The 19108-nt window shown below is 41.9% G+C and overlaps 1 protein-coding gene and 1 pseudogene across 1 annotated transcript in view; both read right to left on the reverse strand.

Moving 5' to 3' along the window:
* The window catches only part of LOC128407603 (cytochrome P450 2C8-like), a 28161-nt gene extending 20522 nt beyond the window's left edge, over positions 1 to 7639 (reverse strand). Inside the window, exon 1 of the mRNA XM_053376142.1 lies at positions 7560 to 7639. The gene's annotated coding sequence lies outside the window, so the exon portion shown is untranslated. The remainder of the gene's footprint in view (positions 1 to 7559) is intronic.
* LOC128403596 (cytochrome P450 2C20-like) overlaps positions 1 to 19108 on the reverse strand; it is a 36363-nt pseudogene that overhangs the window by 2523 nt on the left and 14732 nt on the right.

Below are 19108 nucleotides of genomic sequence, written 5' to 3' on the forward strand. Positions count from 1 at the left end.
CGACTGCTTCCCCTACTGAGTGAAGCCGCATGCCATGGACGGAGAGTGCTGACTTCTTTCTCTGAACATTTGGATTAAAAGTAACAACCCGTGAGTAATACGGAAATTGGACTTAAAAGGGAAATTTTTTTGGGAATTAGGCACGACCGGGTAAGGTGTAAAGAGGAAGTCCGCCTACCCGCCTTGTAAAGATCTTAAAGCAAGGATTTTATAACTAAGGTTGAGGGAATACCTTTCTTTTTTGTGGATGAAAGCAATTAACTCTACCTTTTGGCAATATAAGTGATTGTGCTGGAGGATAAGAGCTAACATTGAGAGCGGAATTCACCCCTCCCCCAAGACCCGGGAGCGATCGGTGAGAGAGCCTGCGGAAGAGACATAAAGACTTTGACAGCTGTCAAACTAGCTGTCAAAGTTGGGGGAAAAGGAGAACTTTGTTTCTGTTGTCTTTGCTGGTTATATGCGTTACAATTTGGTAACAAATTGTTAAAAATAAAGAAGAAAAGGCTAACTTGACTTTTGAGTTGGAACTGGAAGATACTAAGAAACTAGAATCCCTCTAGAGGGGGTTTAGGACATTACAAAAATGGCTGTAAGTGGAAAAACACTGGCTGAACTGGAGAGGACTTTTTTTCTCTTGGGAAAGTTGCAGGAACAGAGTGATGTTTTGGCTACAAATGTTACAATACTGAATGGAACAGTAAATAAAGTTACTGAGCCTGGGAGGGACTTGACTCAAGTTTTTGCAGCTGAACAGGAAAGTTTTGCAGTTGACTTAAAAATTTTTGCAGCTGAACAAGAAAAGAAATTTGAGAAATCTGAGAATGTGATGAAAGAGGAACATGATGATTTGAAGGAAAAAGAAGGAGGAGCTATAATGCCACAGATGATTGAGGAGAGCCAGAGGCCGGTTAAGATGGATATAAAGGAAAATAATATCAGGATGATGAAAATTTGGTTTGAATTGAAGAATGGAGAATGGAGAGATCTCCCTATGTGGAGATCTGAAGACCTATGGAATACAAACCTGGCTAAAGTGGAAACTGGAGCTTTGGGGACATTTGGACTTAAGAGAAGTAAGAAACAAGATTTTGGCTCCATTTTCAAATATGGAGGCCTGGCTGGAACCTTATTGGGACCTTATTGGGACAGAGCTTCTTCGAGATTTGGAGTTCAATATAAAGGACTATCAAAAAAACCAGCAGAGAGGAATCGAGAGAGAATTAAGAGCCTCGGACGTGAGGTCGCCAGGCTGACTGCAGATGGACTGATGGACTTTTGTTGGGGTTCGAAACCGGGAAAGGGGGTGGTGGGGCTTTGGGAATCCAAAGGGTGTACAATTATATTCTGTTTCATTTAATTTTGTTTTGCCACTAACATAAAAATGGGGAATTCGGGGAAGGGAATTGGGGCCGACCTTAGAAAAAGATTTTTAAGAATAAGTATTGATGTTAAAAGATTGAGGTTTATAAGTTAAAATTGGTTAACTAAAATGAATTAGAGAAAATAAGGTAAAGTTTGGGGACAAGAACTTGCTGACCTGGAATACAATTGGAACTGGAATACAAGAAGGGGAGGTGTGGGGAAGTCAAGGAAATTGGTCATTGACAGTAAGAAATTTAAATTGTATGTGTCTTTAATTGTTTTTTTATGTTTTTTCTTTATTTTTTGAAAATTTCAATAAATATTTATAAAAAAAAGAAAAAAAGAAATTTAGCCATCAAAAGGAGGCTGAAGACCAAGGCACTGCTTGAGTTTGATGTCCCGGCAATAAAGAGACCAAACACGCACTGGACAAGCTCTTCGGTGCTGTAGATATTCTCAGGATTGGTTTGTTTCTGTAAACAAGGCAGAAGGTAAAGGAGGGTGGAGAAATTGAAACATCTCATCCTATTCCACACAATAACCTTGGTGGTCTGGTCTGTCATGACCTTGTCTTCTCAAGGCTATAAATGGAATGAACTGTGTTAACTTCAAACACAAGATGTACATTGCTTATTGCAATATAAAGATATTGTTGAATATAAAGACACCATTGAGAACCAGCGTGGGGGGGGGGATTTCAGGCCACAATCTCATGTATGATTTCATTTTGGTCAGCTGCGTTTCTGCTGCCTGGGTTGATGTCTAAATAAACTGGAGGACAGATGTTTCCATCTGAGATTAGTTTGGAGATGGACTTTAGCAGCCACCAAAGCCAAGAGAGGGACAATGGTTCAGAATGAGGGAGTGCAACAACAATGAGGGACAGTTTCAAATTAACTACAAATGAGGGGCCTCTCAGAAATGTAGGGAAAGAAAGTTGTGGATCTCCCTACCTTCTCTGACCTGATAAGGAAGCAATCAATATAGTCACGGAGATTCTGAGGATTCAGTGTCCTCCTGTGGGACTCCACTCTCTCATGAATTAAGGCCTTCATTTTTTCACAGTCTGCTAATATCTTTGTGTGCTGTCCAGGTAAGTAAGCCATTATTCCTGGGAGTAAATTATAAATCTGGAACAGAAACAATGGGAAAATGAGGAAATTAGATAAAATGCAATCATAAATGAGATGAATGAGAAATGAGATAAACTGTATTTGCCTCTCTCTCATTCAGAGGTTATTAAATTAATGTGGCTTTTGGAGGTTACATGACCTACACATTGGGAAGGGACCCTGTTTCTAAAATGATCTCTGCATATATCTCTGCAAGGTTTGTTTTCACCAGACTTTCCATGCCTCAAGTTTGGAGAGTTCTGATCATCTCATACTTCTACTGCTTTTCATAGTCATTTCTGATGGTTCCTCTAATTCTTTCTGTTGTTAACCTTCATTCTTTCGCAGCCTCTGAGTTGTTCCCACAAGCAAGTTAAAAACAAACAATGATGTGTTTCTGTGTGGATTTTATTTTTATGATTCCCCTCTATAAGTTCGCAGCATCTCCTCACACACTGGTGTTTTTGCCAAATCAATCCAAAGGTCTTTTCACTGCTGGCAGCCTCCATCTTCACTAAGTTCTGATAAAATCAAGTCTAAGCGTCTGCTCGGTAATTTTCCCAGACCGGTTGCATCAAACATTAGCCTTTCCAGGGGAGATTTACCAAATCAAACTGGAAACACAAATATAATGACATATTAAAGGCTCACCTCCCCCTATTAATATTTGTAATTCTGCAGCCCAGTCTTGACTTCCAAACATGGCAGATTTCCAAATTGAAAGTGCGACACAGCTCCCACATAGATACCAGGAAACCGTCCTGGGTTTTTTAACGTCTCTCCAGTGGCTAAAGAGATCCTGCTTCTGTCTGATTTCAACAAATTGGAGAATTTTTTATCCTCTTCCAAGCAAGTCAAAGATAGAAAGTCTTAATTATATAGCATTATTATTTCCACACAGTTTATAGTTTTAGAGCCATATTATATCAACAAATACAAAACTTTCCAACCTCACTTGTTATAGATAATCTAAATGGTTCTTCTGGTTTGTTGTTGATGTTTGTTGTTGGTTTTTTTGCCAAATAATATAATAAAGCAAAGTACAGTAATAAGAGAGGCTCCGGCCCTCTTTTCTTTCCGTTCCAACATACCAACTTAGATGTTAATCCACTCAGTCTTTATTGGCACCTCATTGGCTGGGTTAATTAGCAGAGTAATTCCTCCCTCCTCACTTGAAGCGTGTCCAAAACTTAAATCCAATTTTTCATCTTAAGAAATGGAACTTGATTCGCCAGCTCCTCCTTCCTTCCAAATTTGGGACTGGTTTGTTGGGTATCCGTAGATGAGACTCTGTCTTTCCGTACCCCCGGGAAGATTTTGGGAGGCTGATCACTCCCATCTCAGCCTCTAATTACCCCGTGAGAGCCGGAGCAATTGAATTTTCAGCCATCTTCCATGGCGCCTCAAGCAGAAGTCCCAGAGGTGGCAACTGTTAGAGTTATTCAGCAGAATCCCTGATCTAGACCTTATTTAGAAATGAATGCACCTCAAAGCTTTACTGCAGAACAGTCTTAAAAACTAGTTACAATAAAATAAATGTTGCAAAATAACAAAGTAAGACATTGCAAACAAGCAATAGGGTCAGTCCTTTATGGAGTTCACTAAATCTTCCACTCTTTGGTCCCAGAAGGAGATCCTGAGCTTCTTCATCCTTAAAGAACTTCTCTGCTGCTGCTGCTGCTGCTGCTGCTGCTTCTACTGCTAGTAGTAGTAGTAGTAGTAGTAGTAGTCGTGTCCAACAAGCACACAGAGAGACTTTTCAAGTTTCAGCTTCCTGCTGTGAGAGCTCTGCCACTCATGTATCCAGAAATAAGTCATCAGGTCACTTATCTCACTCCAATGGAAAAATAGGAGCCTTCTCTAATGCTTTTGTCAGAGTGCAACTTTTTTGCTTAAGGTTACAGCATTCAAACACGGCATTTTATGTAAACTTACAACGTTAACAAAAATGTGATGATATTTTTGGCATTATTTGCATAAAGACATGCCACTGGGGTGAAGAACTGAATTGGAGTGCAGTTTGTTATGTGGGAGAACGGCCTGTAACAGATCACACTGAGATGAATTGAACCACATTTTACATCCCTGCTGGTGACATAAGTAAATTTGAGAAAGCATGCCTGTTTCAGTGCAGAAAGAGTTATCAGTAGAAACACAGAGGTGGAAGAAAGACCCCCAGGTTCAGCATGCAGAAGGAACTGTTAGGATATTTCCGTTCCACCTTAAAAGGGAGCAGGATGTTTGTGTCACAGCCTGCGTATTTCCTGTCTCACAGGATGTTTCTGTTGTGTCGTTGCTTTCGTTTCTTTCTTGCTTTCTTGCCTGAACATACCGATGCAGGCGGTCATGGTTCTGACCAACGCTAAATAAACTGTAAATATGCTCTCCTGCTGTGCATCTTTTGCTGTGTGAATTCTGCTGATAGAGTGTGCACCAGCCTAAGAATGTGGCAATCTATTCTTGAGGCTTTGTGTCGCTGATTGCTGATACTGCGTGTCTACGGGAGATCAATGGATCGTCCGGCAGGAGCTTGGGGGCTCAGATGGACTTTGTCTCCCTGGCAGTATCCCAACAGGAACAACATACCTCCATTGATAAAGTACGGTGGTAGCCCATGAAGTCCTGCACAATACGCAGGTTCTCCAGCAGCACCGGATCTTTGTAGTCAAACCGATTCCCAAAGACAACTGAAGAGAGGACATTTGAAACAGCACATGTGAATCTTCTTCTTGGGTCAAAGGCCTGCCCTGCAAGAAAAACAAGATACAGTGAGTGGGGCCTGGCAAGTTGGTAGTAGTAGTAGTAGTAGTGGTAATACCCCTTCCATCTGACTGGGTTGTCCCAGCCACTCTGGGGCTTTTTTTTATTTTTTTTGCCTTTATGGCAAAACTGATATATTTTCCTTTTGGCATCTCCCTGGAATTTAAGGGTACTTAAATTCCTTGTACATGACACTTTCTGATATTTATTATATTTAGTAATACAGAAGTACAGTTGAAGTGTGAGGATCACAGAATCATAGAAATATAGAAATGGGAAGCCGAGGGTCATCTAGTCCAACCCCCTGCAATGCAGGAACCCCACTCATAGCTGTCCCTGCTTGGGTTCGAACCACCAACCTATGTACGTATATGTGAAATCTAATGTTTAAGTATTCAGTGTTTTGTGATTTATTCTAATATGGTAATGGAATAAAATTTATTTTAAAAAAGAGATAGATAGGTAAATAGATAAATATTTGATATGGTGTTGTGGAAATGGCAGTCTTCTGGCCTGGTAATAAATTGGGTTTCCCCATCTCACTTCTGATTCCCTCCCTTTGCAATAGCAAGATTTTTTGTTTTGTTTTCATTATAAAGGGAGAAAACGGCAGGGGTGAGAAAGATTGGTTGCAAACCATTTTGAGTACTGGTCTAGTTAGAAATCTGGATCAACACACAATGGTTGCATTTTGCAAGTGAGTGGTTTGCATTTCGTATACGTAACTCCCAATTCTAGTACTTACACCCTGCATCAGCATGACAGATGCCACAAGGGCAGGAGGACAATGGGAGGAGAGAGAAAGAACTACCTTCTTATCTGTCTCAACAGCCAAGTAGGTGAGAAAAATTCCCTAGCTTAGCTTTAAAAACAAATTAATTATAGAACCATTACACCCAAAAAGAATATAAAGCTTGCCCAATATTTAAAGAGAGAATTAAAATCAGTCTGAAGTAAGAGGAGACAAATTACAATCACCAACAACATCTGGCTGGGCTTCCACAGCCACTCTGGATGGCTTCCAATTTAAAAAACAAACAAACTGTAATACATCATACATTAAAAGCTTCCCTAAACAGGGCTGCCTTCAGATGTCTTCTAAAAGTCTGGTAGTTGTTATTCTCTTTGACATCTGGTGGGAGGGCATTCCACAGGGAGGGCGCCACTACCGAGAAAGCCCTCTGCCTGGTTCCCTGTAACTTGGCTTCTCGCAGTGAGGGAACCACCAGAAGGCCCTCGGTGGTGGACCTCAGTGTCCAGGTAGAACGATGGGGGTGGAGATGCTCCTTCAGATATACTGGACCAAGGCCTTTAGGGCTTTAAAGGTCAGCACCAACACTTTGAATTGTGCTCAGAAACTTACTGGGAGCCAATGTAGGTCTTTTAAGACCGGTGCTATGTGGTCTTGGCGGCCGCTCCCAGTCACCAGTCTAGCTGCCGCGTTCTGGATTAGTTGTAGTTTCTGGGTCACCTTCAAAGGTAGCCCCATGTAGAGCGCATTGCAGTAGTCCAAGCGGGAGACAACCAGAGCATGCACCACTCTGGCGAGGCAGTCCGCAGGCAGATAGGGTCTCAGCCTGCGTACCAGATGGAGCTGGTAAACAGCTGCCCTGGACACAGATTTGACCTGTGCCTCCATGGACAGCTGCAAGTCCAAAATGACTCCCAGGCTGCGCACCTGGTCCTTCAGGGGCACAGTTACCCCATTCAGGACCAGGGAATCCTCCACACCTGCCCGCCTCCTGTCTCCCAAAAACAGTACTTCTGTCTTGTCAGGATTCAACCTCAATCTGTTAGCTGCCATCCAACCTCCAACCGCCTCTAGGCACTCACACAGGACCTTCACCGCCTTCACTGGTTCTGATTTGAAAGAGAGGTAGAGCTGGGTATCATCCGCATACTGCTGAACACCCAGCCCAACCCCCCTGATGATCTCTCCCAGCGGCTGCATGTAGATGTTGAAAAGCATGGGGGAGAGGACAGAACCCTGAGGCACCCCACAAGTGAGAGCCCAGGGGTCTGAACACTCATCCCCCCCCACCACTTTCTGAACATGGCCCAGGAGAAAGGAGCGGAACCACTGTATGACAGTGCCCCCAGCTCCCAGCCCCTCAAGACGGTCCAGAAGGATGTTATGGTCAATGGTATCAAACGCCGCTGAGAGATCCAGCAGAACTAGGAAACAGCTCTCACCTTTGTCCCTAGCCCGCCAGAGATCATCAACCAGTGCGGCCAAGGCAGTATCAGTCCCATGATGAGGCCTGGAAGGGATCCAAATGGTCCGCTTCTTCCAGGCGTGCCTGGAATATGGCTCAAGAGTACCTTGTGTGGCCACCAATTCTTCTACCAGGCAAAGGGTTTCCTCTTGTATCCTCTCAGACATTGTTTTCTTTCCCATCCCAAATTCCCGCAGGGTGGATAATGTGAACCTGCGCACCTCTCTCCATTTTGCCTCATTTCTGTTGACCAGTCCTGAAAGGAAACAGGTGGAGAACTCAATGTACAGAAACCAGCAGGAAGTTTCAATATGAGAGATGGTGCCTTCCTCCTTCAAGCTATATTCCCATTTGTAATTGGAAACAGGGGTGGTTTCAGACAACTGGTTTATTTAGCATTCAGCCTGATTTGTTTGCAGTTTGCTTGCACTGAGATTATACAACTGGTGCACGTTCATTGCTCTTTGCTTGCACAGCACAGACTTCCCAACGATCAATGCGTATCTCACATTGTATAGTGCATTTTCTGTCATAAACTTTGTTTACTACATACCCTCCAACATTCAACACTAAAAGTCCAATTGTTTTAAAGTGGGTTTGCTGAGCTCGTAGGCCATCGCACTTAAATCCACTTAATTGCCCCAATCTAGATATAATGTGCCTGTATACTAATAAGTAGCACTGACAATGTAATCAATCTAAGTAAATAATATAACTCCTAACTCAAAGTTCCCATGTAAAAAAAGTGGTATATTTGCTAAATTTTTGGCTATGTTATTATGAAACTGTTACTATGTCATTTTGCTGTGTTATCATGAATTTTTTTGTAGTGTTTGAAATGCATAGCTGTCAAGTGTCCCTTATTTGAAGGGACAGTCCCTTATTCCAGTGCCATGTCCCGCTGCTGCCCTTATTGATGGATGTCCCTTAAATGTCCCTTAAATGATGTCCCTTAAATTTCAAAGGAAGCAGCTCCTCTCCCTCCCTCCCTGCCGGCCAGGAAGGCTCCAACTGTGTTGCTTGGCTGTGCTGCTCACCCAATAAGAAGTCTAAGAATGACTGGGGGGTGGAGCTTGCATGCCTTGTGTGTGGCTTGTTAATGTAAGCTGAGGGGTTTTTTGAATGCTGGACGCCATTTTGTTGCACGTGCTGCTGCAAACTTTGCAGTGCAAAGCCAGGCTGGGGAGCCATCTTAAGTTGAGGCTGCATAGGCCTTGTGGTGCATGTGATTCAGATTCTATTCAGTTGAACCTCTGGTTACAAAGTTGGTTGGACAGTGTTTTCGAAGCTACCAGCATGAGTTTGACCAGACTGCAGGAGGACAGGAATACTGGAGTGCCAGGAACAGGTGAGGCTGCAGGTCCCTTATTTTGGCTGCTGGTCCCTTATTTTCAAGGCTGCTGGTCCCTTATTTTCAACTCTGTAAGTTGACAGCTATGTTGAAATGTATTCTTTTTTTGTTGTAAGCCATTTTGAGCATGATTTATTTGTGGAAAAGGGGCATACAAATCAAATGATGAATGGATAAAAGAGGCAGCTAGCAAAAAGAAGAAGAAAGGGAGATAAAACATTGACAGAACCATAGATCTGTAGAGATGGAATGGACCACGAGGGTCTTCTAGTCCAATCCCCTGCAATGCAAGAACCTTTCGCCCAATGTGGGGCTCAAACCCACGACCCTGAGGTTGAGTCTCATTCTCTGCCAACTGAGCTATCAGATCACCATCATCCTGAAAAAAGAAATAGCAGCAGCCAAAAAAGAAGAGCAGACTGCGTATCAATCAGCAGCATGAGCATGGACTTCTCCACAAAATTTCCCTCGGATTTTCATTCCCTGTGTAAACGGACCCACATAAGATGTAGACTATGATTTACCATAATCTATCTGGAATGGGGGGGGGGGAGCAACTTGCACCAATGCTATATCAGCAGTTCTTCACACACGTCACCTTTTCACACACTCAAGCACTGGTTTGCCAAAGCATATTGTGCTATCAGTTGGTTTACATAGGTAATCCAAACTTAAGCACAGAAATGCAATGCACCCCTTACCTCGATATTCGTTCACTCTTTCTATGAAGGGCATTGCAGGACGCCCACCAAATTCTTCAGCATGATTCACAAAAGCATCTTTCATTGTTTCATATCCACAAATCACAACGATGGGCTTTGGTCCGACCCAGACAGTAAAGAGGGGCCATATTTATCAATGAGCTGAAAGTAGAATCAAAGACAAGCAAGGTTCATTGGGCAATGCTTCCTTTTGACACATAAATCAGGGCAGGGGTGGAGAAATTGTGTTCCCTGGGCCAAACTTGGCCTGCCAGGCTTTTTCTCACAAAATATATTGACCCCCCTCTCAGCTGGCATCATGGCAATCTTAGGGCAGTGGCGAAGATTCACAAAAGCTTGCAAAAACTTCTCCTATGCAATCTATGGTGTGATTCCATCTGGAATGCTGTGCACAGTTCTGATTGACTAAGGTGAAAAGGAGATATTGTAGAGCTGGTGGGGGAAAGTCCCCAAAAGGAAAACTAAAATGATCAAGCAACTACAGCAGCTCCTCTGTGTGGAAAGGGCACAACATCTCGATCTTTTTTTAGGAAAAAGTTGAGTAAGAGGAGACAAGACAGAAGTGTGTAACAGTGTCATGGTGTGAAGGAAGCGGAGAGAGAGACTTTGCTCCCTCTCCCATCTCTTTCCTGGCCAGTCACCCAGTGATGCTCTATAGTGGGAAATTCAAGAGAAACACAAGGAAATACAGTCATACAGCTTAATTCTCAAACGTTTTGGCTCCCAAACACCGCAAACTCAGAAGTGACTGTTTCGGTTTGCAAACTATTTTTGGAAGCTAAATGTCTGATGGGGCTTCTGCAGCTTCTGATTGGCTGCAGGAGCTTCCTGCAGCCAATCAGAAGTCACACTTTGATCTCCGAACGTTTTGGAAGTCGAATGGACTCCTGGAAAGGATTCAATTCGACATCCAAGGTATGACTGTACTTCTTAGACACAGCACAGAGTTTGGAATTCATGACAGCTAGATGTAATGATGGACAGTTTTAACAGCTGATAAGATAGAGACACAGCTGGGACACCAGTTAAAGTTGGTAGTAGGCACTCAGTTCCACCAAGACAGATTTCCTCAAGCTATAATATGGCCATCAACTGTAGCTTTATCCTCCATCAAAATTCATGGCTGTTATTCATTCATTCATTATTTTTTACTTTTTAAATGTCTATAGTGCTCTTATTCTGAGGATTATATCATCATATTATTATTATTAATATTAATTTAAAAACACAGAAATACATAGCATAATAACAACAAAAACAATACCGCCTCCCAAGTTTGAAAGGTATAGATTGCTTAATTAGCCAAAGGCCTGGGTGACAATGAATGTTTTTGCCTGGTGCCTCAAGATATGCAATGAAAGCACCAGGTGAGCTTCCTTGGATAGAGCATTGCACAAATGGTGAGCCACCACAGCAAAGGCCCATTCTCATGTTGTCACCCTATGGAGTTCTCACAGAGAAGGCACAAAAGAAGGGCCTCGGATGACGATCACAGGGTCCATGTTGGTTCATATGGATCCCCATACTCTCTACAGCTTTCTAGCATGGGAAAAGACAAAAAGGATGGGAACTTTCCTATCATAAGCTCCATTCTGTTAACTGAAGGCTTCTCAAAGCAGGAGACACAAGCAGACATACACAGACCAGACAAGGGAGAAATTAATTCTGTGTCCTCCTCTCTCTGTGTGTGTCCTACTATTCTAGGCAAAATCCTATTCATTACATGACATTTATGGACAGGGAAACTCACCTTTGTATAGAACTTGTAGAGAGGCAGGACATCTTTCTGCAGGAGATTTCCCAGCAAGAGCCAGGGAGTGGGTCCTGGGGGGTAGCTGGCTTTTCTTCTTGTACATTTTGAAGGAGGAGAAGAGTAAAGCGAAGAGCAGGTAGAGAAGGAGCAGAGCTCCTGCCCCAACCACCTCCATCTTTCACTGAGCTCTTCTTTAGGCCAGAAATCCAAGAAAATGCTTAAGAAAGTCAGGAAGGAGGCAATGCCGTCAGCTGGAGACCCAGCCAAACCTGTCTCTGGAATATCTCTAACATTCCAACCCTGTTTTCATTCTTTTCCATGTGATTTTTAATTATTAGCAAGAGCTATTACTCATTAAAAGAACGTCACTCTGACCTGAACTCCGAGTTAACCCCCTAACCCTTGGAAATGTGAGATGTCGTGCATGGAGGCTGTGCACTAATGCACATTTATTGTGAAGTCAGCCAGGGAAAACATTTTCTTTTCTGGTGCCAGTCAAAGTCAGCAATACTGAGCTGGACAGACCTTTAGTGCAGTTTCCATTTTTGTGACTATGAAGTTTGTGCTTCATAGATGTGGCTCTCACCTGCTGACTGCTATGCATCTCAAGTAAGGCTTTCTTAGCTGCATTGCCCCATGTACAGGACTGGCCATAAGCCAAGAGACTCGATTAGCAATTTATCTTTTTTTTGCTGGGCATCTAGCTGCCCTGATCTTTCTGCAATGGTGTTTTTTCCCCACTGACCTCACACTGTGGGACTGGAGAAGTGTTTTCTTAATTTGGCCCAATTGGCATTTAGCCCAGGTAAGTGAGAATATTTAAGAAAAGGTTTCTGCAGTATCTGAGGCACTATTGGGTTGAGGACACTCTTGAGTCACCTTCCATGGACTCTGCCTTTGAGGGGTGGGTCCTTGGAGTGCCTTTAGACTTGGCATGCTCATTGAGGTGAAAAATGGCTGAAAGTGTGCATGTCAGGTGAACATACCAGCGGAAGCAGATTTAGGGAAGTGCAACGGGTTTGGTGACACTGGGCACAGAGCTTCCGAAGTGCCACAGCTTTTATTTATAATGGAGCACAAGAGGAGGGGGGGGCAAATTTTTGACCCCTGAAATTTGAGACCCAAAGATCTGCCACTGACACCAGGGAGGGAGAATGCTTTCTGAATCTCACTGCATTACCACAGCATGTGGTCATAAACATGCCCAGGAGGTGGGATGGATATGTTATGTTTTATTATCACATTTTTGTATTGCATTAGGTTGTTATAAGGTGTACATTCTTTGTTTCATCAGCTTGTGAACTGCCTTGAGTATTGTAAACTAGAAAGATGGTACAGTGGGGTAATCCATTCTGGGCTAATCTTTCTGCTTCCTGGAACACCACAATAAATTACTGGGTAATCTGACCCATCACTCTGACAGTACCATGACCAGATGCAACATAAGGCAGTGCCAGAATTCTTGTGCAGAAAAAGAATCCAGTTTGACACAAGTGTGAAAACTTTCACCTGCTGAAATTCCCTCTACTACCCTACTATGAAAAGCACAAGAGAGTTCTCGCCTTCAATTCAGAACATTTTAATCGTAACCTCTATATTTGCTTCTGACAAAATACAAAATAGATACAAGTTCAGAAAGGTAGAATTTCTGGTTTTGGAAGTATCTACAACCTTTGTCATCTACTTTTTTCAGAGGCTGTTTAGGCTTCTCCAGGGTTATCTGGAGGATAAGATGAGGAATCTGACTGCATTTCTGCAATTGGCACCACATCTAGTTTCGCCCTCAGAGAGGTGGGATTCAGGCTTCTAAAGGATCTGTGACTTTTGCAATCTGACCAACACTTCTGACAAATGGAAAGAAAAACCTACAATTCTCCTGGACCAACACTGCCCCTTCACCTACTGCCCCTTCACCTTCAAAAGCATGGCGCTGTACTCACTTCACTAGTTTTGGCAGCAAAATCGCCACCTTTTTGACTTGCTTTGCAGAGGTGACTCAGCCTACTGAGCCTTATCATCATGAGTTCTTTGCAGTTTAATATTATGTCACAGTGACATCTCTGCAAGGGGCTTTGAACTGGCAAGGCAAGCTTCCCCCTCACACTGTGAGCACAATTTGGACAGTGAGTGCTTGGGACTTAGGCTCTTTTTGTGGTATTTGGGGGGGGGGCACTACATAGAATTAGTCAGGAAAATGTGGCCAGCAGCAACGCATTGCCACTTCCAGGGACTTTTTTACTTAAAACATTCCAATGAACACAGCAAACACTGTCCTTTCTAGCTGCTTCAAGTGGCTGGAAATAGTTTTTAAGAAGAAAGGGGAAAATTGACAGAAAGCCCACAGACTGCCGTGTTAAAATGAAGGGGTGGGTGTGGGGTGAATAAAAATAATCATCCCCAGAAAGGTCTATAGACATGCAATCTGATTTGAATGCTTGTGTTCCAATTCGGACATGATCATTAAAAAAAAGAGAAAATGAAAACGAAATCCACTTTCATCCCTATTAGTAGTTGGGCGATATATTAATATAGCATCCAAAACCAGTTTAAAGTCTATATTGTGCTGTCGGTTTCATAATTTTTGACCTGGTAATATATTGTGAATCACGATGTGTGCGTGCGCGCACGTGTGCCGTGCAAAATCACAATGGGGGGAAAACCATGAAGCCAGCCAATGCCTCTACATAGCTCCATCCTTATTTCAGACATTGTGATATATCAGTATATTGCAATATTTACCTGGGGATATTTTGCGATGTTGAAAACCAGATATTGCCAACAGCCCTATTTGTAGTTAAACTGAAATCAAGAAGTCATGTATACTTGAGAGAATAAAGATCCCCTCAATTTAATCAGTAGAAGAGAGTGAATGTTTATAACAGTATACAGTGGTACCTCAGGTTACAAACGCTTCAGGTTACAAACTCCACTAACCCGGAAGTAGTGCTTCAGGTTGAGTACTTTGCCCCAGGATGAAAACGGAAATTGTGCGGTGGCGGCACAGCAGTAGCAGGAGGCCCCATTAGCGAAAGTGCGCCTCATGTTAAGAACGGTTTCGGGTTTAGAGCAGACCTCCGGAATGAATTAGATTTGTAACCCGAAGTACTACTTTATGAGGAAAGCTTTTTAAAACACACACACACTGCAATATTTGATGATCTTTTGTCACATTTTATTAAGTGCCAATGAGCCCATGAACAGTTGACTGGACATTAGGGATTGAAAGGTCTAAGGCTCGGGGACTTCCGGTCGGTGCCAGCGTTTAATGGCGGTCTCCTGCTGAGCTCCGCTCAGGGAGACTACTCCGCGAGTTCGGGTCTGACCGCTATGGCGAAGCGGGGACCCCTAAAATCACAGGCGCAGAAGCCTATGAGCAAGGAGACTTGGTGGGCACCCTAAGCGCCCCCCGTTACTGTGAAGGAGCCTTTTTAATGGCTCCGGAGCGGCATCGGGTGAGAGCGCGGTGCTGAGAGTCGCTACCCAGCCCGTGGAGTGAAGCCGCATCGCCATAACGGAGAGCGCCGATTCCTTCCTGGCATTTGGATTTACAAATTACCTGTGAGTAGGATTGGAAAGCTTTTGGGATTTAAAGCAAGAAATTTCAAAAATTTGGCCGAAAACGGGAAAGAGTTAAAATAAGGAGGTCTGCCTTTCCCGGACTGCATGACAGCTAAAGCAACGATATATAAGCTGCAATTTGACGGAAGATAATTCCATTATTATTTAACCCAGGCATTGAACTTGAACCTCCCCCCTTAGCAGCAGGAGCGGGGGGGAAGAATTTGAACTGGTACTACCTGTCTGAAAGAGGTGAAGGGAAAAAGATTTCTCTGCCGTTTTAAACCCTTGGGAAAGGACTGCTTTAAAAGAAGAGTAAGTCACCGGGACTGGAAACTGTCATTTGAAATTAGATACAAAGTTGGTGTATTGCGTGCTTGATACAAAGTTGGGACTTTATTTGCTATTGTTAGGAGTTTGGTTGAAGATACAAACTGACAGCTTTTTTAGTGGAAACTTACTGGAAGATTTGTAGCCATTTTTCTTTTTACTTTTCTGTACTTTGAACTGTGAGCTGCTCCCTCTAGAGGGTTGTGGGAAAATAGCCATAAAGACAAGTGTGTAAAGAGCAAGTCAGTGGAGTTTTCCATCTGGAAATAATTCCTGTGGGAACGACCTTGGGACATGAGTGGCCAAGAAGATGAGATAAAAACAAGAGCTAAAACAAAAATTGCACAAAGGAAAAGAGGTTCTATATCAGGCTCAGCCCTTGCAGGTGTAGATGGGCAGGAAAAAGTGATGGATCCAGTGACACAAGCATTAATAAAAATCAATGAGTCCTTAGAAGCTCTGACCAAGCAAGGCACAGAAAATTCTAAACAGTTGACAGAGTTATCAGAGAAGCTAGATTTAAATACCAAAAGTGTTACATCCAATACAGAGACTATAAATAAATTAATCGAAGAAAATGTTGTAATTCGTAAGACTGCTGAAGAGGCAAAAACCATTGCAGAATCCACACAAGTAAAGTTAGCACCAGTTTGTAAAAAACTGGAGGAGCATGAGGCGGCCCTGTCTTTATTGGAACTTCAGAGAAAGGAGAGGAATCTGAGATTGAGATCAGTCCCAGAAAGCGAACAGGACAATTTGGCAGAGTTCCTCACAAAAGAATTTTCGGAATTTTGGCAAGTAAATTTGAAAGAGGAGGAATTCAAGATAGTTACGGCCTTCAGACTGGGCAGAAAACAAAACAGAAAGAATTCAAGGGACTGCCTGATAACTTTGAGATCTAAGGAGGAGAGAGATAAAATACTAAGTTTACAATATCAAAGATCTCTTGAGATTGAAAATTCCTTTGTGCAGATTTACAAGGATATTCCTAAATACATCTTGGAAGCGAGAACTTACTATAAGGACCTGACCACTTTGCTGAAGAAGAACAATATAATATATAGATGGGAGTTCCCACAAGGCTTGTCTTTTAATTACAAAGGGGAAAAAACCAAAATAAAAACATTGCAAGACAAAGAACAATTTCTGGAAAGAAACGAAGAGGACCTCGTGAAGGAAGTGGTGGACCTGACTACTGAGGCAAAGGACTTAGCGGACATTTCGAACTTGACATTTGGACTTAAAACTCCGACAAAGGAAGAACAACTGTTGGGGGCAGTTGGAGGAGCAACTAAGTAAACAACAAGATGGCTTTACAATTTTTAAGTTGGAATTGTAACGGATTGAACCTCCCCAGAAAAAGACGTGAGGTTTTTCATATTTTAAAAAAGGAACAATTGGACTTGATTTGTTTACAAGAAACCCACGTGACTAGAACACATAGAAAATTACTTGTTAATAAAAGATTGGGACAGGAATTTATCTCATCAGACAAAGTGAAAAAAAGAGGAGTGGTGATTTATGCTAAGGAAAAATTGACACCTAAGTTGATGTTTAAAGATGAACAAGGAAGATATTTGGCAATTGAAATACAGGTCCAAGGAGAAAAATTATTGATAATTGGGATTTATGCTCCGAATGAAGGGAAGTCAGAGTTCTTTAAGAAATTACATGGGACATTAATGGACTATTTGGATTACAATGTAATTATGATGGGAGATATGAATGGAGTGGTCTCTACAAATATGGACAAAGCACTAAGACAGGTGGTTTCTAAGGATGGGAGACTACCTAAGACTTTTTTTGAAATGACAGATAATATGGACTTGATTGACATTTGGAGAACAAGAAACCCTCTGGAGAGAGAGGGAACTTTCTTCTCAGAAGCAAAAATGACCTGGACCAGAATCGACCAAATTTGGGTAACTAGTGGGATGGCACCCAAGATAAAAAAAGTGGAAATCTGCCCAAAGACTTGCTCCGACCATAACGCCGTAAAGATGGAAATGAACATAACAACAGCTGGTTCCTTCAGATGGAGGATGAATGACTCCCTATTTAGAGATGAAGAGGTGTACAGAAAGGCCCAGAAAACTATGAAGGACTATTTTGAGATAAATCTGAAAACAGAGGTGGAGAAAAGAACAATTTGGGACGCAAGTAAAGCCGTTATGAGAGGATTCTTGATACAGCAGAATACTTTAAAAAAGAAGAGACAGAATGAAAAGAAAGATAAGATTTTGGAAAGAATAAAAGAAGGTGAAAAGAAATTGAGATTAAAGCCAAAGTCTCATGAAATTTTAAGAGAAATAAAGTTTTATCAGAGACAGTATATGGAATTGATGAATCAGGAGATAGAATGGAAAATAAAACAAATGAGACAAAAGACATTTGAATCGGCAGATAAATGTGGGAAACTTCTGGCATGGCAATTGAAGAAAAGACAAAAGTTGAATATGGTTACAAGCTTAGAGGTTGAAGGAAAGAACATTTTCAGGCCAAATGAGATTAGAAACTGCTTTCAGAGTTATTTCAGAAAACTTTATGCACAAGGGCCGGTGGATGAAAAAGAGATAGAAGAATTTCTTAAAAAATATGGATTACAAAAAATATCTGAACAAAGTAAAGTGACTTTGAACCAGAAAATAACTGAGCAAGAAATAGAGGGAGCCATTCAAAATATGAAATTGGGAAAATCTCCAGGACCAGATGGCTTGACTTCCAGATACTACAAAGTTTTGAAAGATTGGTTGATTCAACCGTTTAAGGAAGTCTGCAATGAAATTTTAGAGGGGAAGAAGGCACCTGAATCGTGGAAAGAAGCATACATTACACTTATACCAAAATCTGAGACTGAAAAGAACCAGATTAAGAACTACCGCCCTATATCATTGCTCAATGTGGATTACAAAATTTTTGCAGACATTTTGGCAAAAAGATTGAAGAGGGTTTTGGTGGGTGAGATTCATAAAGACCAGGCCGGCTTTCTCCCGGGAAGACACTTATCTGACAATGTGAGAAATATAATAGACATTATGGAGTTGCTCGAAAACAATATTAATACGAAGGCAGTATTAATATTTGTGGACGCTGAGAAAGCCTTTGACAATATCTCTTGGAGTTTTATGAAAAAGAATCTCAAAGGAATGGGGGTAGGCCAGGGTTTTGAGAATGGTATAGGTGCAATCTATTCTGAACAAAAAGCAAAACTAATTGTAAATAATGTGGTTACTGAGGAAATTGCTATTGAAAAAGGGACACGACAGGGGTGCCCAATATCCCCATTACTTTTCATATCTGTTCTGGAGGTGTTATTAAATATGATTAGAGGGGACCAGCTGGTTAAAGGGATTCAGGTCGGAGCTAAACAATATAAGTTGAGAGCGTTCGCAGATGATTTAGTATTAACTTTGCAAGAGCCAGACACTAGTACTAAAAGAGTTTTGGAGATAATACAAGTTTTTGGTCGAGTAGCAGGTTTTAAGCTAAACAAACAAAAAACAAAGGTACTGGGGAAAAATCTAACAGTGGAGGAAAGAGAGAAGTTTCAGAGTGAAACTGGATTAATGGTAGCAAATAAAGTGAAATATCTGGGGGTTAATTTAACAACTAAGAATGTGAACTTATTTAAAGATAATTATGAGAAATGTTGGACAGAAATTAAGAAAGATTTAGAAATATGGTCGAATTTGAGACTTTCCTTGTTAGGTCGAATTGCTGTTATCAAGATGAATGTTTTGCCAAGAATGCTGTTTTTGTTTCAAACATTGCAGATTCTGGACAGAATGGACTGTTTCAAGAAGTGGCAGAAAGATATATCTAGATTTGTCTGGCAGGGCAAAAAGCCCAGAATAAAATTTAAGATATTAACTGATGCAAAGGAAAGAGGGGGGTTTGCCCTGCCGGACTTAAAACTGTACTATGAAGCAGCAGCTTTTTGC

The sequence above is a fragment of the Podarcis raffonei genome, chromosome 2, assembly GCF_027172205.1.
Source record: "Podarcis raffonei isolate rPodRaf1 chromosome 2, rPodRaf1.pri, whole genome shotgun sequence".
Classification (NCBI taxonomy): domain Eukaryota; kingdom Metazoa; phylum Chordata; class Lepidosauria; order Squamata; family Lacertidae; genus Podarcis; species Podarcis raffonei.